Below are 23948 nucleotides of genomic sequence, written 5' to 3'. Positions count from 1 at the left end.
AAAAACCACCAACCTGTATGGAGTATAGTGTGGGATGAAAATAGGCTGTGCAATTTTCCAACCCATTTTCCAAATTTTTAAATTAATATCTTCAACCTTCCTGTCTAGCATAATTGCCAAAAAATAGTTTGGCCACTTGCAAAGATTTCGAAAACTGCTGCAAGTCTAAATCAGCCCTGCAAAACAGAATGAAAGCCAAACCAGCTCCCCCATTAATGCACATCTGCCGTAAATAAGAGGGCAAGAAATTCCATCTGAAGCCAATGTAGAAACCTTGTTTGAATGCCCTAAGTAATAGCAAATAAATCCCCCTGAACTGTCCCAGCCAGCAGAAGAAAAAAAAAAAAAAAAAACAAAGCCAAGTTTCTTCTGCAACATTCTAGCAGAAAAATGGTCAGCTTTGAGCTAGATAACAGTGAAGAAAATAAATGTTTATATGCAAAATATTTGCTTGGAATTTAGTGCTTAAGAAGCTGTCTTGTATTAGCATTTATAGCAAGATGGAACATGTTTTCCTGAGCAGCTCTGCAAAGGTGGACAAGGTTGAAGTTCTCATGAATATTGCTCGGCCTGTGATGGAGCTGGGCTTTGCAGAGTTCTCTGCTGGCCCCATCTTGCTGTGCCAGTGGGATAAAGGGGCAGGATCCAATCCAGCCATGGAGTGGCTCTGGGGAAATGGAGAAGGGGGGGGATAGAGCTCCTCAAACCCCATCTCAGAGCAGCACAGAAGCTGAGCCCGAGGCATAAAAAGCTAACTCCCCCAATCCCAAAAATCTCTTCTGAACCTTCTATTGGAGAAGCAGGCGAACCCCGGACGGGGAATAATGTGCTCTGACTCAATTGATTCAGAAGGCTGAACAATTGCTTTATTAAAATTATACTAGATTACATTAATACTATATCATAACTATACTAAAGAGATACTAAAGAATACTAAAGAAAAACCTGTGACTGGCTGAGATAAGAATTATTTTCTCCTCTCTGTGCTTCTCCAGGAAAAATCCTGGGAGAGAGAATTATGTCTCTCTCTGTTCAGAGAAGGTGAATGCCACACCTTCTCCTTCTACATCTCAACATCCTGCACCAGCTAAAACTTAAAGGATTCATTCTACATTTTCATTTGAAAGACCCCTATAACTCCCTTAAACTCCTGAACTCCCATAGCACCCTCCTTCTTCCCACCCTTGCTGGAAAGTTTCTGCTCCCTCCCTTTCCCAGGGGCACATGGCTTGACACCGACATTTTGCTTTCCCCTCTGATAAAAACACATAATCAGAAAGAACAAATCCTGTGCCCAACATTACAGAGCCTTTAAAAGGCTTCCCAGTGCTCACATCCAGAGCATTTCATTTGTGCACTGACTGTTTGCAACTTCTGCTGAATAAACTCACTGCTGCTTATTCCCTCTTGAATAAATCCTGGACCTGATTTTCTAATATCCTGGGGATAATCCACAGTCAGAAGACATCTGGAAATCCTCCATCACCTTGGAAAAACAACATCCTTTGTTCCTCAGGACAGAACTGCTTTGGAGTAAATACATGGGATATAGCTTTTGCAGACACATTAGGTACTACATGAATAAAATCCCATTACTATTGTAGAAGAGGTTGTCTCCAATCAGGTTTGCTGCAGCAAGTTTTCTGCCTTATTTACCTGAACTATATTTTCCCAGAAGCCAGAGGCTGTAAAATCCACAGTTTACAAACAAGCTAAAAAATTCCTACCAAAACAAATGTTTCATTTTTTTTTAAGTGACTTCCCACACAAAGGTATCTCTGAGCTATCCATTAGCTCCAAGTGAGCTACATCTCACTGAACACCTAAATAGTCTTTGTAGAGGGAGAAAACACACAGCAAGTGCAGAAAATGTGTTCCAAAGTCAGAAGCTGAGGCAATGCTCCTCCCCAACTCATCACAGGGCTCCAGGATCACTGGGGGCATCTGACCTGGGCACAGGACTGACCAGACAGAGTTGGTCAAAGGATAAGACTTAAAAATCCAGTGCCTACCAACCTCTTGCCCACTAAAAAAGAGGCTGGAGAGGGAAAAATACACCAAATATACCAAAATATACCAGTATACAAAAATATACCAGATTTTTGTGTGCTCTGTATAAATATCTCTTAATTTCCTAAAATCCAGCTGTCTTCAAATAAAACTGCTGGTCCACAGGGTGTCCAAATGAGCAACCCCAGGAACCACATCAGCAAAGCCTCACACAGGACTCAGAGCAGAGGCTGATTCATTTTGTTCACACAAGGACAAACTAAAGCCAGCTCCAGACCTTTCTCCCCATGCTACATTGATTTTGTATTTTACTCAATTTGAGAAAACATGGGCATTCACTCAAACACTGACTAGCACAAAAATAACTGTATGATGTGCATTATGGTCCATTTTACATTGTAAGGTTTATTTCAGCTGTGTTATTTTGTTTTCTGAAGGCACAGTGTGGAGACCTTGTGAATGAAAAGTGAACTGTTAAGATCTTTAGACACCTCTCAACTCCAGTTCTGGTTTTACGGTGCTGTAATCAACTTCCAATCCACACAAAAACATTTCAATCACACTTTAAAAATGTTTTGCAAAGCTCTTGGCATAATGCATTTGCTGTAATTCATTACATTTGCCTATTCTCGAGTTCCAAACAGAAGAGAAAAAAGATACTTTTCTCTTCCCTGTTTTAATAGTCTATTGGATTTTCCTACTACTTAATCTGTAGGAATACTGTCATCCATTAATTTTGTTTATTGGATAATCCATTAGATTGGTTCAACTCTCTTTTTTTTGTTCCCCACATTAACAGCAATATTCTGAGCACTCCTCACTCCACCCTTGGGATACTCCAAAGACACTTTGAATTGCTTTAGGTGGCATCAAAAGTCTTCACAGCTCAGAGTCTCAAAGGATGGACTTTAATCCAATTTAGTTTTCGAACTCCCCTTTTAGAGTGATCTCATTCTGCTGCTTCTTCCCTTTTGCTAATGAGATGTAAAAATCAGATAAGTCTCGCTAGCTCCACCTCTCCTTTATAAATAAGAAGAAAAACCTCCATAAAGAATGCACCTGAATTCTTTGGAGACTCTGTGGTCCTCTCCTTTGGCAAGGGTGTTCCCAGGAGCACACATGGAATCTGCTCTGGGCCTGTCCTGCTTGGTGCAGTGTTGTCGAGTTTTATCTTCTTTTTTTTCTTTTTTCCCTGGGGATTTTGCCAGCTTCTAGCTGCTTTTGTTACCTTTTGTTTCTTCAGAGAGGTCCTGACCCTGATAGGTGTCCTCCTCACATGGGATCACCACTTCACAGAATCTTTGCTTCCTTTTTGCCAATGTCAGGATTAAATTGTGAGTCAGTATTTCTTGTTCAGACACAGATGTTTATTAATTCTTGTCAATTTTTCAGTCTCACAAAGTGTGACTTCTACAGCACTTCACTCTAACAACTAAAAATGGAACCCTATCTCTCTTTCTACAAGGTCTTTTAAGGATAAGCTGTCCAATTAAGAAATTACACCTAAATTATTTTTACTTTTAACCCAATAACCAACCACCCGTGCCCACAATGTGTACTTTTTTATCCAATTACACAAAACCACCCAAACCCATGGAGAAGAAGGTGAAGAAGAAGGTAAAGAAGAAGGTGAAGAAGAAAGTGAAGAAGAAGGACCAGCCTCCCCCCTAAAACCTCCATCTTGCTTTATATCTATTACTATATTCTAAACCGTTAAACTCTAAGTTTCCCACCCTGTGATATCACACACTTCTATTCAAACTCCACACCCACAATCCCAGTTCTATCATTCCATTTTGGAAGCCTTCTCTATGGCCTCAGGTCAAATGCAGTGTCCTCTTGGGGGTCAGAGCCTGGCAGCACAGAAACTCTGAAATTCTCAGTAACCAGGGACCTCAGGAACACTGTGTTCCAACACAGTGTTCTGCATTCCCTGCTTTGCCCAGAACTCCAGAAGGGTTTGGGGAGGGCAGGAGGGGAAAAAAGCAGCTTGGCTCCTTGGTGCCAAGGAAGGCACAGTGCCAACACCTCTGCTGGGCCAGTGTCTGGGCACGGAGCTGGGGCAGGAGCAGAGCTGTGGTGCCTTGATGAACACCAGAAGAAGCCCTGAGTTTTCAACATGCCCTGGTGAGGAGGTGACCAAGATTATTTGCTGCAGATGCAGATTTGGGATTCCCATGCTGGGAACTGCAGGATAAAACTCAGCCTCAATGCTCGGGCACTTTTCAAAGCGTACTTCATTAGGTTTCAATTATAAAGCACAATTAGAGGAGCTCAGAACAAGAAATGGTGGATATTTCTTCCTCTTTAAGGCATTTCTTTCTCTCCCACTCTGTCCCATATAGCCAGTCACCGTGACCCTGGGCTGTGCTTCCTACACTGCAGGATGACTGCAGCGGTGCCAGGGGAGGAAAAGGCAGGAACCCCCTCAGGCTCTGACTCCAGACTTTTACAACCCCAGGCAAGTGCGTAAAGGACACTTAGTCACAGTGATTCATGCAGCAAATCATTCTGATGCCACATTCTCCTCCATCCACCCAGATCACACTTTTCAAATCCTAACAGTGTTTCTTTAATTTTGTTTTTTTTTTTTTTCCTGGATGTCTGACACACTGCAGACTATTTTAAAGATGACTGAAAAACAAGCTAGGCAGGATAATTAAATTTGCTGTACAGTGGTCTGCACCTTCACAAAAAATGTTCCAGGGGAAAGAAAGTAGTCCAGGGGTTTCCACAAATCAAAATGGGTAGAGGATATATTAATTCCCGCAGGACTCACATTACATACTTCAAAAGTCTAAATGCCACCACTAGAAAAGGAATGTCTATTTGTGGTCAAGCTTGAGTTGTAATTTCAGCAATAAAAGCCCTTGATCAGTGCAAGACTTTATTTTCTGATTGTCTCAAGTGATTCATGATTTCAGCCTCAAAGCCTTATAGTGGTTCAGCCTCAAAGAACATAAAAATAATTGCATGTTATTGGACATAACAAAGCTGTGAATAAAGTATTTTGCACCAGCTTCTTTTCGCCTGATTTCAGGGTTTTACAGACCCTTGAAATGAATTTTCCAAATCTGGTAAGTCAGTTAAGATGGCAATAGGCTTCAAATAAAAAGTGTAGAAATGTTATGCTTACCCATACCTGAAAGGCCAAATAACTTCAGGTAGTTGCTGCCTAAACTTACCCTGAAAAAAAAAAATCAGGGCATTTTATAGAAGGAAAAAGGTCCTTTATTGACAATTTCATCTTGGTACAAAGTACAATTTAAATAGATTTAGCAGCTGCTCCTGGACTTACTGGAGTATTAGAGCCTTTCACCAGCCAGTATTCAGAATCTGAATAGGAATAACAAGAACACAAATTTGAATGAGACTCAGCTTCAGCTCCCACGTCTAAAACACAAGGAGGGTGGCATCAAAATGTGGCAAATTAGAGTGCAGACACCTGGTCCTGAAAAGTCACGCAGAAAACTTAGTTTATACTGCTTCATCTTATTTCTCATCAAAATAATTTGGAGGCTTGAACATGAAACAGATTTGTGAATTCACTAGGGAGCCAGAGAGAGTCATCACACAGTAATGGAAAGGCAGATTTTTTTATTGATTCAAATTAAGGGTAATTTATTGAAAAAAAAAAGCCACAATTTGCATGAAAGCTGTTGCTGAAAGACGCAGCAGTGTAAGTGTGTTTTGATCTATATGACTCAAACACACACAGAGCCTGGTGGGTGCAGAGAGCAGCAGCTCTGCAGTCGCTGCAAGAGAAAACCAAATGGTCCTGAGCCTTTGCTGTGAGACAGCTCAGCCCTTTGGCACTTCAAGTCTCTCCCTTCTTTTACTCTGTCACAAGTGGTCTGGTCATTCTTATTCTCTCTGACCCTTCCAAGCAGTGAAATCTAATTATCTCTGGTCTGGTTCTCTGACCTCTGAAGGTCCCAGGATCCCCAGTCAGTGGATTTTGTCCTTAAGGTGTGAGGAGCCTTTGTTGCACAGCTCTTGGAAACAGAACAAACCTGAACCATCCCAGGCAGATCAGGGGACCACAGGGGACATCTGAGTGTAGGTCTCAGACCTAAAAACATTGGTGTTGTCTACATCACAACCATTTGGCAAGGGAAGCCTATTACTCCATGGGGAAGCTGCTAAATTCTTCCAGATTTGGCATTTCTCAAACATAGATCAAATCTTGATGGCAAAAATGAACAAACTGCGAATTAGAAAAATTACAGCAGTCATGGAGCAAATGTAAACAATTGGCTCCAAATGTAAACATTTTCAAAACTAAATGCTTCATCTTCTTTTAATTGCCAGATTCCCTACGGCCAGAGTTACAGGGATAGGCTACTAATCCCAGAGTTTAACTGGAGTGTGGGGGAGACCAAATGGGCACTGCCCAGGCTCCCCAGGGAATGGGCACGGCCCCGAGGCTGCCAGAGCTCCAGGAGCGCTGGGACAGCGCTGCCAGGGGTGCCCAGGGTGGGGTTGTTGGGGGGTCTGGGCTGGGCTGGGGCTGGGCTGGGTGATCCTGGGGGTCCCTCCTGATGCCTCAGGTTTTAGCTTTTATATTTTCATATTCTGTGCTGCTTTAGTGTGTGCTTTTGAGCATGATATTAGGGGATGGTGAGCTCTCTGCACAGAGCAGGGAGAGAAAACAATTCCTGCTCTAGCTGGGCACCAAGGACAAATCATCAAAATCTCAGGCCCAAGAGCACAAACAACGTGGGCTGAAGAGAGAAAAACAAGCAGGATGGGACTGCATGGGCTAAAGCTGTAATTGGACAATTAACTCCAATATGCAAATGGAGCAGAACTGATCACAGTGAGAGACCCCATGAGCGCTTGTGCATTTTGGGTCAATTTTGGGTTGAGCTGCCCAAGGTGGATCCATTGAGGCCTTTTAATAAATCCCTGCTTTATTCTTTAGCTCTGTCTAGGCTCTGTTCTAGGTCAGCCTGCACAAGGCATCACTCCCAGCTCAGGATATTCTGATTGTTTGCTCATCCTCCTGAGCTGTGGCAAGCAACGAGGCTCCTGTGTGATTCCAACCCCACCAACCCCACCTGGAGCACTGGAATCCCTTCCCCAGCTCTTGAGACAAGCAGGCTCTCCTGGAGCTCCTCACTACCAAGCTTCCATGTTTATGAGGAAATCTGCTGGAATAGAAGTGTAAAACACCAACATTCCCTGCCTCCAGCACATCCCTGGCTGCTGTTCCCATGTCACACCACAGCCGGGTTATCAGCCACGTTTCCTCTCTGGGAACAAGCTCTTTGTGCCACGTTCACACATTATTGATCTCTGAGCTAAATTTTCCATTTTCCCAAGGGATTTAAGCCAGTTTTCATCTGTGTGAGCACGCTTGGAAGGCTTGGAGATTTGAGAGAAGCGATTTCTCTCCCCCAGCCACGGAGTGGCTCTTTTAACACATTCCCACATTTGCATTTTGCCATTTGCATATGCACAGTTTAATGCCAGAGCAGCACGTAAATAGGACTGTTAGTTTTATGAAAATCTGACTTTTGGGGGGAATTGCTTTGTGCCAAACAATAGTAAAAAGCAGGATCCAAAGTAAATCTTACAGTGAAGGGAGAAAAACCCACTTATTACAAGACTAGGAAAACTGCATGAAATGCTGAGGAGCCTCTTACAAAGGCAAATTATCCCACAGGGTAGATGGCAAAGGGATCATTTACATTCCCAGTCCGTAAAAAGCAGTGATTAATACAGCTAGAGAAAATGTAAAATTTAATGAGTAACTGAAGTGTTCAAACAAACTGCTAGTTTAATAAAGCAGAATGACAGGGCCAAAGTGTTGGGAATAAAATCCCAAGGTTCTGTTAGCAGAGAGAAAATTCACGGATGGAGTGAGAAAAAGAAAAGGTGATTTAACATCAAAGGAAATAATTACTCTTCATCTAAATAAGAATTAGAATGAACATTTATATTGTCTTTTCTTCCCCTCTGAATGTCTCCAAAACTCTTATTTATTTTAGTTTACATACTTAGCTAATTAAAGCTCTAAAATAATATAAATTTTTATGGGCCATTTTTTGATAAAACAGCATAACTAAAAACAGTTCCAGCCACTTTGAATATTGCATCAAGGTTCTATTAGTTTTCATGGTGCAATATTTTTTTTTAAACTGCCTCCTGCTAAATAATTACGATCTTATTTTTAAGCAATTTTTTAAAATTACACATGGATTGCAAACTTTCATTCTTAATGGCTAGAATTTAGCAATAACCTGCATTGAAGTTGGCAAAGAAAATACTAAACCAAGGTCTCAGCTGATGCAGAGGGGAAACCTTGCTGACATTGTGCTGTTTGTGTGAGCTGTGTTTGCAGAGTGCTTGACCTCTGCAGCTCCAGCCCTGCAAATCCACTTCCTACTCCAAGCGCTGAGTGGGGTCCAGCTCATCCCCTGTCTCTGCAGTGTTGGGTCTACAGGCCAAATGTTCACTGTTTTTTTGGGGTTTTTTTCACCCCATTTCTCTGAAGTGAGCTACACAAACCCAATGTGAGCAGCCTGTGATGAAGGGTCAGGAAAGCCCAGGATGCTGCTGGGCAAGGCTGACAACAACTCTTCACTGAGAGCTTTTTACTCCTCACAGCTAAAATGTCTGTGAAAAAGACAGTCCAACTCCTTCCAGAAGTATTACTTTACTCAGATATTTCTCACAACTGCATCTTCCTCTCCCAACAACATCCACCTACTACGTACAGGCCATGCAGTATGGTCACAAATAGATCCATGGAGAGCTGCTACTAATAACTTGCATTTGCAGCTCCAAATATTCTGCTATTAGAGTGAGAGTGGTGAGACAGATCTACCCAGAGCTTTGCAAAAGTCAAGATGCCCTCTGAAAACATGCCCATCATGGGAACAACTTGACCCCAAAAAGCCAAGGTGGACAGACACAAGGCAAGGCAGAATTAAGGGTTCTCTAGAGCCCTTTTGGAAAGTACCACTTTGCATCTACGCAGCATTGTCACCATAACCTCAAGATCTCTCCTATAATTAGGAGTTCCTCTATGAGGATACAGCCAGGCATTGTCATTCCAGGTATGTTTATCATGTTGGAAGGATGGTACAATGAGTACTCTGAGTGGGAAGAGAAGTAATGGCAGTACAAGAGCACAAGCCACACTCCAACACAAAGTCATTATTTCGTAGTCACTGATGTCTGCATGACTTGCTGCTCACAGAACTCATCTGCAGAGAGACGACTCTTCCCACTCTCACAGTGAGGACTGGCTTAGTTTCAGACACTGGGAGGTTTGTGGGCTTTTTGTTCACCCTTTTTCACTCCCCCGTACAGTTACTTTTCTTTTTACTGTCACATTGGCAAAAATCAATGCACTGAGAACACAGCTGCTAGAAACACTTGTTTGGGACACTAGGATACAACTCAAGGTCCCTCACACACACTCTCCCTTTGCAGTGTCTGTAACACCCAAAAGAGGCTAAGGAAATGGTAGCATTTCCAGGGACAAACCAGGAACAAATAAATGAAGAAAAGCCAGTTTTAGTGAAGAGAGCCTGAGATTAGCTCAGCTGGTCAGAGCCTGGTGCTAAAAACACCACGGCTGGTGGTTCAGCTCCTGTATGGGCCATTCACTTAAGAACTGGACTTGATGATCCTTGTGGATCCCTTGTAACTCAGATTATTCTGTAAAACTGATGATCAGACTCCAAGTCTGCTGTTATTAGATGAGTCTACCATCATAATACTTAGAACTTGGGTGTAAGTGCACCCAAAAATTCATCAGCCCAGGCAGTTCTTGCAGTGTGTGTGTCCTGAATAAAAAGGATGACCCCAGACATCTCTCTAGAGGTCAAATTCAAGTCAGATTTACATAGATATCTGCAAAACGGTTTGGCTTCTTGAGCTACAAAACTGATCTAGCCATCACTTCAGCTCCCAAAGTTTGAAAAGAAGGCAGGAACCCATAATCTCTTCGGTGGTCATCTCTTGTCCCTGCCTCAAAGGTGTGACATTGGCTCCTGAACACTGCAGGTTCTTGGCAGTGACATTAATTTTAATTTAATATCATAAGACTGCATTGATGCTTAGCAAGAGCCTCAATCCACTAAAGCATATTTCCCTCTAGGGACTTGGGCATGAAAAGGAAAACCTGCTGAACAGAAGGCAACATATCTTCCTCTGCATTTATATCCAGAGACATATCTGCCTGCAATGGCAAGTAGGAAAAACAAGTGTCACCTCAGAGAAGAGCTCTGTCACCTCATCTGTTACCTTCCTCAGCAAAACAATGGCTCTCTGAGGGGCAGACAAGGCTGAATGGGTTGTACCAGATTGTTTTCTGCTGCAGGCAATAGTTATAATCACTAATTTATATGCAGAAATATTTATAAATAGTAAATTTAGAGACTATCATCTTGGTAAAAGCTGCACAAGCCATGCCAGAGTATTCTGCCCAAATCCCCAAATCCTGTAGCCCTTTAAGTGAGAACAGGATGCAGAGGAAAGTGGTCCTCCCATAAATTATTACTTATCCTTATCAGTATGAACACATAGAAATATCATCAGTAGGAGCTGCCACATCTTTTGAAGGCAAGTAAATGAAAAATAAAATTAATCTCTATCTTCTGTAACGCCACCTCTTCCAGCAGTTACTATGGAGCATGAAAACTAACTCAAAGCTGTCCACTGCTTTTGCTGTTATGTGATTTCCCTCTGTTCACCTGGGGAGAGGGTAAGGGACATGCGCTGCACATGGTGCCAGCACTTGGGTGCTCAGGGGCAGCACGGCTGCTTTGCAGGCACAGCAGGGATCCTAAAGCAGGGATCCTAAAGGGATCAGTGCCATCCAGCAGGAACACTGCTCTCCCTAAGAGCTGCTGTTAGTTTTTTCATCGGCACCTGACACAGCCTGTAAGTTCAGTAAGGGACTGGGGAGGACTCCGAGATCTCCTGAGCAGATGGCAGTTCTGCCAATCTCATCCAGGACTCTGCCTGTTCAGCACAGTAGCACAGAGAGCAGCAAACTCAAACCACAATCTCTTACCCACCTGCCACAGACTGGCAGGAGCGTCAAATCACTGCAGAACAGGTCTGTACAATAAATGCTACTAGTGGTACAAAAATGTGGCTTTCTCCACAAAGCAGATGCTACCACTCCTGAAAGACCCACTGCTCTGCACACCAACAATTGGAGAGTTATTTTCTTTCTGTGCTTATTTCAGACAACACTGAAACACCAATTTGGAACTGCGCACAAAACAGATGCATGCTCAGCCTCAGCAGGTTTAGAATTGTCTACCAAAACTCTGCTAGGTTTATCTTATGCTGAACTGATTAATTACAGGCAAGACTTCCACGAGCAGTGTGTGCCCCCAGCACACCACTAAGCATTATGTTCACAGATATTCTGTTTAGACAGGACAGTGTTAAATCCCAGCGAATAACTTGGTCACTGAGATGTGTGTGGAGCCCATGAGGAGGGAAGCTGCTAAAACAATTAAGTAATGACTTGAAAAAGCAGTGGGTAAACTGCACATCTTGATTCTTCCTGGGCATGAATGCTTCACTAGGGCTTCCTCTTCATCAGATTTGCTGGGGAAGAAAAGAGCCACTGCTACCATGTTTCCCTATTAGAAATGCCTGATGCACTGACATAGTTTTTGTCTCACACCACTGAGGCGCTCAGAGTAAAGGAAAACACCAAGATCTCCATGCAGCAGGCAGAACTGCAGCTCACTGATTGTCATCCTTGCCTTGACAATGCCTAGCAAACCACTGTAGCTGCAGGGAATTTCTCATGGTCCACAAAAAGGCTATTCCAAAGTCCTGCAAAGTCCACAGTCTTTATTTAAACCTGTCAGCAAAGCAGCCAGAAATAGATGTCCCTCTGCTGCCAGATTACACAATTTAAACTAGTAGCAGGTAACAAGGGATTTCCTCAAAAGTCTTTCAGAAGCAGCTTTCTTGGTACTTATTTCCATGACAGAGGAAAAGGAGAGTCTAAGAAACTCAGCTGGCAGCATGGCAGACCTTTGCCTCAGGCAAAGCAGAATGAATTCCCCCGTTCCCAAGTCACTGCAATTCATAGCCCAGGGCTGTGTCTCGTTACTCCTGCCCAAGCCAAGGTTGCTACAGCCTCAGTCTCACTCCAGCACAGACTTGTCTCATGCTGGCAACTCCTCTGAAAGCTGAAGCCATGGGTTTATCTAGCTGGAAACCTGTTCTCTGCTAGAGACAGGTTTGGAAAGAAGAAAGAATGTTTCTGGAGTGAGGGGCATTGCAAGACAGATTTTATAAAACATAATGAGAGAGAAAGATTACAGTGTGAGGGAAAGGACTGAGTTGCATTCACCAAGCAGCAGTGATTGCTCAGCAGCAACGTGGATGAGTTCACAAAGTTCACTTGTAATAAGGATGTTGGATTGGTAAGGATGTAGCTTTTGTCTGGATAACTTGAATAACTTCTAATTTGTCTGTGGCCTAAATAAGAAAATGGCAAGTTAATAATGCTGTATATGCATTTTTTCCTCTTTAAATTTAGTTCAAGTTCAACACTGTCACAGAGACAAAGTTAAATAGCTCAGAAAAAACCCTTTTGGCTCAGTGGAAAAAGGAACTTATCAAACACTAAAAGGAAAAATATTCTAGACAGTAACATGCAAGAGTTCTGTATGCATGACTTGTGTTTGGATTTCTTGTTTCCAGTAGACAAACTAATAATGATTGGGCAGCCACAAGGCCCTTGTGCTCTGTGCAAAAGAAAATAAACAAATAAAACTCATCACTTCCCATTGCTCTGCTGCCAGGACTGCAGCCCTGGGAAGAACTGGACTATCACCCTCACATGGGACCTGTTCTGGGCAGGGGCTCATGGAGCAGGAAAACCTTGAGCTTGCCCTGCAGTTTGGGGAACGACAATCCTGACCCTTGAAAAGCACCAAGGTGTGAGCCTTAGGGAAAATCACTCATTCTAAACAATAACATAAATCTGGATAGAAGCATGGTTCTGCTATTTCAGCACAGGGAAGTTGTTTTGTTATATTTGATTATTAGATATTTTTGAGCTTGTGTCCTCTCTCCAACATATGGGCCTTGTGGAAGCATTTTAAGAATAACAGCAATAGCCTTGTTTTCTTGATTCTTTCCTGTGAACTGTAGAGCTGGCCCATGAAAGCTCAGGACTTAATGAATCATTTCCATCAGCAGAAGGGTTTCAGACCTGAAATCCAGAGTGACCCCATACTGGGAACTTCAACACAAAATACAAAACTGTCAGACATGTTAAATCTTCCAGCAACAACACTCAAGTGTAAGAGAGGGTTCCTGGAATTTTCACTGGTGAGCTGATTTTGGATTTGTTTCAAATGAAGTTTCACTAATGTTGAAAGACCAAAATATTCCTGAAAGATGGGAGTTTGAAATGGGAATTAAATTCTGTCGAGACATGACCAGACCTTCCCTGAAGGTATCTGAAAAAGAATATCCTTCACTGCCTGAGGACTGTGTCTTCACAGCATCTTCTTTTTTCCAGCTCCAGAAGAGAGGGGAGAGGAGCTCCATCCAAGGGGACACCATATTTACAAGACACTGGCTATGTTCTCTTTCCTGTCAGACTGCAGCTCCTGCAGCTTTTTGATCACCACTTGCTCATCACCACTGCTGGCTTTGTCATTCATCCAAGTCCCCTTGCACACAGCCAACAGCCTGGGCATCCTAAAGCACCACTCATTGGATGACTGTGAAAACAAAACAGGGTTGGCTGATGCTGCTACGCTCTCAAATTCTGATTTCAAGGTGATTTGTGCTCCTTTCCTCCTTGGTTTGCAGGGTTGGGAGGGGAAACCAGAAGCTCTTTTTGTGCTTGCAGCCAAACAAGGAATTAGCTTGCCCAGCAGAGTGTGTGCTCTAGAGAACAGGAACGTCAGGGGGACAATCCATTTCATGGTTCCGTGAAGCTGATTGAAACATGATTACACCGCAAGCCAGGGGCTCTTCTCCTCTGAGACTCCCCAGCTGCCTGCGCTTCCTAGGAACAATTATTACTGCAGGTGACTTCAGATTGCAGCTGGGATGGACTTAGGTTCAATCTTATCAGGGAGTTTCAGACATTTCGGGCTAGGGGACTAAAGTTAATTGCACCAAATATGGCACAAAGGGAGTAATTGGAAGGAATTTATCTTCCAATGACAGGGAAGGGTTGGTGAACAGGTTAGTGCACGATCCAGATCCTTCTTCAGTGCTGGAAAAGTAAAGAGCTGAAGAATGTATTTTATGATCAGATGAATGGGGACATTTTCCATCTTAAAACTCACTTTAAGCCAGGCAATTATTGCACTTACATCCTTCCCCAGCCCACTGATTTTCACCCAGGAAATGGGAGGAACCAAAGGCCTTTCGTTTTTCCATTCTTGCGCTACTTCTTTTGGGATAAGGTTAAGGCAGAGTTAATCATCATTTGCAAGTTATATTTAAGGCTGGCAACACGTGAAAGACTAAAAGCCCTGCAGAATAAAATCCTTTAATTGAGTCACAGCACAAGCACAGCATGGCTGGTAGGAGTATAAAAAGCCAGAGCACAGCTATTCATTAGGAATGAATATGGAAGTTAACCCAAGGAGACCGTGGGAATAAAAGAGGCCCATTTGCTCCCTGGCCTATTTACTGAGAGCCACGTAAACACAGGGGCAATTAAACCTGAATACAAACACAGGCAGCACAGCCAAGGCAGGACAGAACATGGTCCTGCACCCAGTCTTGACCAGGACCAGGGGTAGCAGGGCTGCGAAGTCTCTTCTATTCTCCTTTTGCACACTCTTTCTTCCTCTTCATATTTCCTTGGGAAATATTTCCTTATGGCATTTTTTTTTATAAACAAAGCCAAGTTTAATGTCTGTGAGAAAAGGAGGAAGAATGGACTAGGTAGCAAAGCAATTGGGAGTGCCTCAGTAATGCATTCAGGCCGTTAAGGATTTCATTAGGTTTACTAAAAGGTCATTAACGATAAAATATCTTCTTTTATTTTACCTACTTTCTAAACATTATAGTCTATTCTGCCATTCAAGCCTGCACCCCACTGACATTAATTAGCATGCTATATATTAAGGAGAGCTTTTAATGAGCTGTTATTTCATATGATTTTATTGGAGAGCCTCATTGTTCAGCTTAATAGCAGAAAATGACAACTGTAGAAATTGCGTTGATAGGACTGCAGCATTGAGGCAGTTATTCAATCTCCATGCTTGTTCCTCAGTTATTCCTTGATGCTGAAAACTCTGCCTAAAATCCCTCATTGTGGTTTGCCATGATATACTGGGTGTAAGGAAAGCTGTGGGCAAGGAACAGCCCCCAAACCAGCAAGTGGGATGTGAGCAGCATCACACACAGCTGCTGGCTCTGCTGCACAGCAGAAAGCAGCAGCAGCAAGGCCCATGAGTGTACAGAATGGTTTGGCCACATTCATAGATCAAATACCAGTGTTAGCTCTTACTGTACTGACAGTTGTGAGATGGTGTCGTTACAGTCACTTGAATCTTAAGATATGTATTTGTATTTATTCTCCAAGTCAAGTGTCTGCCTCACAGAATGGTTTGGGTTGGAAGAGACCTTAAAGGTCATCCCAGCTCAACCCCCTGCCACCTTCCACTAGGCCAGCTCACTCCAAGCCCCATCCAAGCTCACCCTAAGTCACTTTTCTCAAATTCAGAGCAAAGCAGGTGAATTGAGAACAAAAGGAAAAGTTCTCCCTGTGCTAAAGCCTTCATTCTTCTGAAAGGCACCTCACCCTCACTGCCAGCAATACCACCTGGACAGCAGGATCAGGGGAAAGTGTAACCAACAGGGAAGGGAAAAGGGGGAAGGAGAAAGGAGGCAGGGGACTCCAAGTGACAGAAACTGGTAAATGAGAAGGGCACAGAAAACTAAACCCAAACCCATCCTGTCCACTGGATGGCAGGATCATAAAGACTGGCTCCAAGACACAAACACAAAGGACAGCAACAAGGTGAATTTCCCAAAAGGAGCCGTGCATCCTCACATCCATACTGCTGAAGGTGATGCAAAGATCACCTTGACTGGCTTCTCCCCCTTTACAAAGTTCCTCAGTGGCATCCATTATCAGGATGAAACCACCACCACACCAGAATTATCCAGCTGTATGTATTTCTAAATTAAACAGTACTGAAGATGAAACAGAGGGAAAAACCCAACAATCTGGGAAGGAAGTGCAAACATGCATCTGCAGTTTGCTTTCAACTTAGCTAACTGTTACATTTTGGTAAACAAAATAATGCAAGATGTGAAAATGGAGTTTTTAAAGAGCTTTGTAGTACTCTAACTGCACAGGTACTCTGCCACGTGAAAAGACGAGATGGAGGAAATGGGATGAAGGATCAGCTGTTCTCATGAATGAGCACTATAGAGAAGAAAAAAGAATAGACTGAAATGGTATTTTTTTTCTGGGGAAAAAAACATATTGGAAGGCAGAAAGAAAAGATGCTGATGTATCTACAAAAGGATATTTTAAAACTGAACTTCGTTACAAGAAAGAATAAATTGGAGGTTTTTTTCAGTTCTTATCATTTAGTTTGGCTTAGAAAAAGCACAATGTGCACACTAAAATAATTCAGCTCCTAAAAAAACAGTGTTGTTGTAACCAAATATCTTCTCATTTGCATGGGATTTATATCACTGCATGTCTATTGGCTTCAAAAGAACAATAAAAAGGTAATCAAAGAAATTGTTGTGCTCAAGGGACCACATTATGCTTTTATTTCTGAAAAGCTTGATCAAGCAATTTTTTTTAAACAGTTGATTCATTCTATTTATAACACAAGTATGCTACTTACCTGGAGGTTGTCATACATTTGAAAAACCCTGACATCTGAGTTTCTCAGAAAAACCCTCTCATTTTCTTCCTAAGATGTTACTGGAAACCACAGGATTTTAAAAAGCATCATTAACAAATGCTCCCAAGTTAAGCACATCTTGCAAGTAACAGCAAATGAGTAACACACAATTAAGAATCCTATATAATTTGAAGAAGTTTGTTCAAAAGCTCTTTGAGGTGCTTATTCAGAAAAGCATCCCTAATTAGGGAAACATTTAAACATTCCCTAAGTTTAAGGCTGTGCTAAAGTAACTGGGACAGGGTGGAGAGGAGCAATAAGAAACTGGTGCTTTGCTGGGGCTATCTAAAATCAGAGGCCAGACAAAATTAGGGAATAACAAGCAGTTATATTTATTGAAGGGTCTTCAGGTACATTTTGGGCAGATGAAGCTCACCTAGGAGCTACACCCAAAAATGGACCATGGGTCATGGCTTTTCACACTTTTGTAAGTTTGGTCCTTTTGCATATTGGGGGTTCATCTTCCAATTACAGCTTCAGGTAATGAAGTCATTTACCCCAAGTTTACTCCTCCCCAACTCACTTTTGTTTCCATCTCTGGGCTCTGAGGCAGTGAGGTGTCCTTGATTGCCAACCTGGAGAGGAATTGTTGTGTTTTCCCAAACTGGGAAAGCAGCAGCTCACACTGTGTGTGGGGTTTGGAGCTATACACTGAACAACTGCAGGGTTACAAATGTATGAAAAATATGCATGCTAAAATTCTAAAGCATCAATACAGCAGGCTCTTTCCAACAAGGAGTAATCCCTGAGTAAACCCCCAGCCTGCATCTGGAGTAAACTCCCTACTGCTGCTGTCCTTAGCTGGAGAGGCAGAAGCAGCCAAGCAGAGCCAGCACCCTGGGCTGTGCCAGGCAGACAGAGCCCAGCCTAACTCCTATCAGCTCCCCACAGCACCTTAAATCAACACAGCTCAGACTAACTCCAGTCCTGCCACAGCATCTGATGTTTCCAAAGGTGATGGGGAAGGAAAACCATCCTGTTCCACCAGAACAGCTGCATTTGTTGCACACAGGTGAATTGTGCTTTCCTTGCAGGGTCAGAGAAGCCACCTTGACTGAACACCCTGAGTTTGGCAGGAAGCACATGCTCATATTCTATGCTGACAGAGGAGCTTATACACCCTATTAATGTATTAAAATTGATTAAAGAGCATGGGGGTGGAAGGGAGAAGCTCTCTGTGGGATGCCACTGGTTGTGGGGTGGGGGGAAAGATATTTCCTGTGACCTTGTGATGCTCAAGTTTCACAGGAAAGCTCTCTGAATGAGCCCTGCCTTGTTCTAGGAACAGAGCCACAGGATCTGTGACTAACACAGCATCCCAAGCTCCCGAGAGAGTGAGCAATGCTCAGATTTATCACCCTTCTCAGTTGCCAAGAAATGATAATAAATCAGTGCAATCAGCACCGTTCATTTCCCTTATTCTGGCCTGAATCTTTATTAAGTGGAGCCCAGAACACTGGCAGCATTTAACCAACCTGTTCACCAAGTGCTCAGTAAATACTACAGTCAGCAGGCATAAAAGAAACAATTTCTCTTCAGCCAGTCCAGCCCTGTTCCAGGGCCCTTCTGTGCTAAGAGCCATAAACTCCAGACCTAATTGAGCTGCTGGATGTGAACAGCTTTCCTTACACGTCACTGAGGAGGTGACACAGCCTCCGCAGGCTGACAGAGCTTCAGACTCGAACAGATGATACATGGCCACACACTTCCATTGCTAGTTTAGATTATTAAAGAAGTCTAATTCAATATAACACAGATGCAGTAAACCCCTTATTCTTGATGTAATCAACTTTCATGGACTCTGGACAAACAAGAGACTACATCTTATAAATCCAGTGTCAGAGGTAAACAGCATTAGTGCTGCAGATGAAGAGGGAATAATTCCCAGCAATGTCCCCGCAGATTGATAATGCCAGGACCCAATACCCCATCTTTAATTGCTCACTGCCTGCATTTTGAACCCTTGACAGGGTCTCCAGGATGTTCTGCTCATGCTCAGCTAAATGCAGCCCCAGCTGAGTTTAAATGAGAAAGCTCCATCCCAGGAGTCTCCTGCATCCATGGAATGCAATCGAGAGGCTGTAACATGATTGATTTTCATGGGAACATTCAAAACCACTTCTCACTGAAGGCAATTTCCCACAATTGTCATCTTTCCACTATTTCAACAGTAGAGCTTTATATAAATCGGTTGCAAGATTTTGTGGTTGTTGCTTTCCTTCTTGTGGGAGCCATTTTTCACACTTCACAACCACAAAAAGCCCCCAAACCCTTTAAATAAACAAACAAATGACTAAGCCAAGCTGAGTTCCCAACCCTTGCAGCTTTTTCCAGGGAAATCTTTTTTTTTTTTTTGTTGCAACACCTTTTAGCAGTAAAGATTTTATCTAAAAAAAAAAATCAGGTTTCCTGAACAGCTTAGCAAAGGGCTATGAATAGAAATGGATGCATATCCCTGCATAGCTATCACACCAGATAATCCTGCTTTTTGTTATAATAAGCATGCACTTTCCGGGGTCAAGGATGGAAGAAATTTGTTTCCACCCTTTTATAAATACAGGCAATGCATCCTACAAATATTGACCTCATGCAAGACGCTCTAAAGAGGCAGTTTGCGTGTAACAACCTCTCCTGCATTGCAAAAGGGAGTGAGGTGATGGAGAAGAAATGGCATATTGGCAACTGGAGAGATGAAGAAGGGCAGACTGCAATTTTACATGGTAACTAAGAGGATCTGTAGCCTCTGAAGTGCAATTTAAACTCAAATCCACTGGGATTAGATGTACTAGGCTCCAAGCATCCCATTAAAGAGCTGAAATTGTGTATGAAAGTCCCTTGTATTATTATTCCTGGCATCAAAATAGAGATTTACAGCACTTCAGAAACAGTGACTGACAAAACTGGCTAGTTAGAAGCTGCAAATACATCCTTATTTTTCCCCAAAACACCAGGGATTTAACAATCCTAAAGATGAGGACAGAAGTGATTACAGGACTGCACTTTATAATGTTTAAAAAGACAATTTGCTGTTTCAACATTGCCCTTATTTTTCCCCAAAACACCAGGGATTTAACAATCCTAAAGATGAGGACAGAAGTGATTACAGGACTGCACTTTATAATGTTTATAATGTTTCAACATTGATCTTAGGCATGGCTCACTGAAAGGACTTCAGCAGTCTGGGAGCCATTTTTCCAGCCAAGAAGCTGAACATTTGGGATCCACCCTTTAAATGATGTTAGGATTACAATATCCCTAAAAATGCTTTCCCTCAAGCAATGTGACAAGTACTTCAGACAGCAATGATAGGTTGGTTTCCCCTTTTTTCTTCATGTTTAAGGGTGAAATATTCTAAAAATGACAATTCTGAGAAATCGAATACATACAAAAATGTATTTACAAAGGCAAAAGCCAGCATCACTTCCAGAGTGCACCTGAAAGCTCTCAGCTGCCCAAAGGAACAGAAAAATGCAGATATTATTTATAAGTTTTGCTTACTTAAATTTTCTAGATGCAAGTTTGCACTAAACATACATCTTAGACAACCTCATGTCATCTAAAAGCAGAAGAATTTTAGTGCCAAAGCTGGTCTATGACCTTAAATTAGACTGCTTGCCCTTGCAGCCCAATGACAGTGTCTGTTCGATGGTAGTTTGACTTTATACACACTTAGGAAAAAATTAAAATTAAAAGGAATAAATCTTTTTTGCATGTCTTTGTACACAAAGGCTTTGAAGCTGAACTCCCACATGATGTGAGGACAATGAGCAGAATTTGATTATTAGGGATTTTAAAGCAGAAGAGCTTTTCAGTACTGGTTAAAAAAAAAAAAAGTAAAATCAAAATTTCAACAAGTTGTGGTGCTTTCAGTCTGCAAGGAGATTGATGGTGGGGCAGGATTACTGAGATATGACTGAGTTGTGGCACTCACAGGCTGCTCCCAGAGACAATAAGGACAGTACCAGTGCAATATCGCCTCTTCCATGAGTGTCACAAGCAGAACCCTCTGCGTGGAGCATCTTACCCAAACCAAGGAACCAGCAAAGCCCAGCTCTGCTCTCACCTGGGTTTCTGAGCACAGATTGGTCTGCCTGTCTCCTGTAGGTACCTGCACACCTTGAAGCCACCTGGGAACCTGTTAGAGGCTTTAAGCTTTCCCTCTGTCGCTTCCAACAGTAGCTGTGCTTCTCCCTGGCTTTCCTGATGGACAGACAGACTAACGCCTCCTGTCTCACCACACACCTGTGAGCTTTGTTGGCCTCCCCTGGTGCCTCAGGTTTTAGCTTTTATATTTTTCAGATTCTCTGGTGCTTTATTGTGTGGGCCTGGGCTTCATATTAGGGGATGGTGAGCTCTCTGCACAGAGCAGGGAGACAAAATATTTCCTGCTCTAGCTGGGCACCAAGGACAAATGACCCAAATTTCAGACCAAAGAGCATAAACAACATGGGCTGAAGAGAGAAAAACAAGCAGGATGGGACTGCATGGGATAAAGCTGGAACTGGACAATGAACTCCAATCTGCAAATGGAGCAGAACTGATCACAGTGAGAGACCCCGTGAGCGCTTGTCCATTTTGGGACCATTTTGGGTTGTGCTGCCCTGGCTGGGCTCTTGTGCTGCCCAAGGTGGATCCATTGAAGCCTTTTAATAAATCCCTGCTTTATTCTTTAGCTCTATCCAGCCTCTGTTCTAGGTCAGCTTTCACAAGGCATCACCCCAGCATGATCTGTTCCATTCTCCCTTTCTGCCCAGCTCATATCCTAAGCTTCCCAGCACACTGATTTGTAATTCCCACAGCTTTCCAAGTTGTCTTGAACAAGAGGTTTCTGCTCTCCAGAAAGAGACTGCAATTAGAGAAGGATCTAGAATAGCAATTACAAGGGATCTAAAAGGCCTTTCTGTTTAAAAATCCAGCTGTTAATGTACCCAGTGAAACAATTAATTCTCAACACAGAGTGGGTTAAACCACTTTTAAATGCAACACTCTTGCTTTGTTAAAAGGCAGCAATAGCATTTGGAAGGAAAAAGACCCATCAGAAGAGACTTGCAGAAGTCAAAAATCTTCATGAAGGTCCTTCCATTCTGTTTAGGCTCTTAAGAAGTATTCAGTCATTATGAAATTAGTGCTTCTGGCTGCCAAAAGACTTGCTGAAGGTTGTGCTGCTGAATCCCAGCCCAGTTGGCACCCAAGCAGTGGATATGAAAACTGCAACAGCAATTTGGGTTATAGGGACATCTGGCAGGGAGCTGCAAGAATGATTAGGGAGCTGAGAAGAAAATCAGTCCCAAAGGGAAGCAAGTGGGATGCAAGTAGAATAGACAGCATGATTATTTTGAAGCATTGTAGAAGCTTATAACATTTTTTTTAACAGAATTAGAGGAAAAATACAATATCCAGATACAATGAATCAGATTGTGATGGTGATGGTGAGGAGGCAACTACTACTTAGGAGGAGAAGGTGTGGTTTTATTTGTTTTTATTAGGACGGTTTGTGCCCAGAGGGGTTTGAGAGACTCTCAGTGGCACAATTCTTATGTGTGAATTTAGCCAGCTACCTCCAGGTGTAAAGCAGGACCTGACACCACTAACTCAAGTTCATAAAGTGATAATACTTAATAAATACTCTGCAGGGTTTTTTTTTTCACTGATAAATGCTCACAGGCCTCTGTGTTTTTTCTCCCTAATAACAGCAACATAACTGCAGAGCTTCCAGAGAGCTGCAAATTCACTGGAAGGTCATTGAATCTCCCAGGACAGAGCAGAATTCCCAGTGACACCAGTGACAGAGTACAGGAATTGTGTGGGCTCCATCTGCAGGGATCCCCACGTTCCAAACAGAGCACACCACCCTGAGAGTGCCCTGGCCACCTCTCCAGGTTGTGCAGCTGCTCTCCTGTATTTTTATCTCCAGCTGATGGACTTGTCTCAGGCTTCCATGGACAGTGGAAAGCTCCTGTAGGAATTTTCATATGGAAGGAGGGACAGGAATAGACAACATTTTCATCGTGACAGCTTCCAGGCACTGTGGCTCTCATGGTGTTTCTAGCAGTCAGATCTTCATCCTTTTGGAGGTGGGGGGGGAGTAGGAAAAGGAGGAAGAGGGAAGAGTTTGAATTCACCTTGACTTCTCTTTGTCTCCAGCTGCCAAATATGCAGAGAGTCATTATCAGAAAAGAAAAATTTGTTTGTGCCTCCTCTGAGACTCAAGCAATGATATGACTTCAGGGGCAAAGGCACTGTCATGATGCATCACAACCCTGCAGGCATTAAAGTGTCTCATGCAGCTGCTCTGCCAGAAAAGCTACTCAGATTGCTGAAGTCCTTTCAACAAGCTGAGCCCAAGGCAATATTTTAGTAAGAAACAGCTTCTTTAAAAATTAAAAGGAGTTATTTTTGCATCATTTGCATCATTTGACTTGGGTCATTTTAATGTTCTGTTATAGGTCACCTGTGTTTCTAGAAAAAAATGAACTCGTAACATTCTATTCAGACTAATTCCTTTAAAACACACCCAGGTTTATTGCCTAATTCCTTACACAGACACCCTCAAAGACCATGAAATGATGAAGCCTGGTTCTATTTTAGCACTGACAGATGATTTGCACCCGCATGCATTTCCGTAAGTGTCTCTACAGTGACCAACAATGACTCCAGACTTAGTCAAGGGTTTCAGCTTGGCTGAAATGACACTAAATTAGCAAGAGGAAATTCTGTTCATCTGTTTAGTGTTGCTGTGTCAAACTCAGTCTGGCCTTTGTGAGCCAAATGATGACCTAAAAGTGAAGTTGCAGGAGAAATTTTCATCCATTGCTCATGCTGGAGTGTAAGATATCAGTGATGTGAAACCTTCTTCATTTTTCCCATGTGACTGTCACAGAGAGAGCCAGTGCTAGTAAGGACATCTGGGAGTGACATATCACAGGACGCTCTGTCCCAAATGGAGAGGCTGGATGGGAAGAGGAAAGAGGCAGAACTTCATTGATGGTGTCAGAGCTGCTTCTTGCACCTGTGGCTTTTCTAAAGTGAGTTTGTACAAAAAGCACA

General features: G+C 42.7%; 1 protein-coding gene across 1 annotated transcript in view; it reads right to left on the bottom strand.

Moving 5' to 3' along the window:
* PTPRT (protein tyrosine phosphatase receptor type T) overlaps positions 1-23948 on the bottom strand; it is a 443055-nt gene that overhangs the window by 124182 nt on the left and 294925 nt on the right. The gene's annotated exons all lie outside the window — the stretch shown is intronic.

The sequence above is a fragment of the Onychostruthus taczanowskii genome, unplaced genomic scaffold, assembly GCF_017590055.1.
Source record: "Onychostruthus taczanowskii isolate IOZ18803 unplaced genomic scaffold, ASM1759005v1 scaffold60, whole genome shotgun sequence".
Classification (NCBI taxonomy): domain Eukaryota; kingdom Metazoa; phylum Chordata; class Aves; order Passeriformes; family Passeridae; genus Onychostruthus; species Onychostruthus taczanowskii.
Note: the sequence above shows the minus strand (reverse complement) of the source record. Positions and strands in the feature narration are given on the sequence as shown.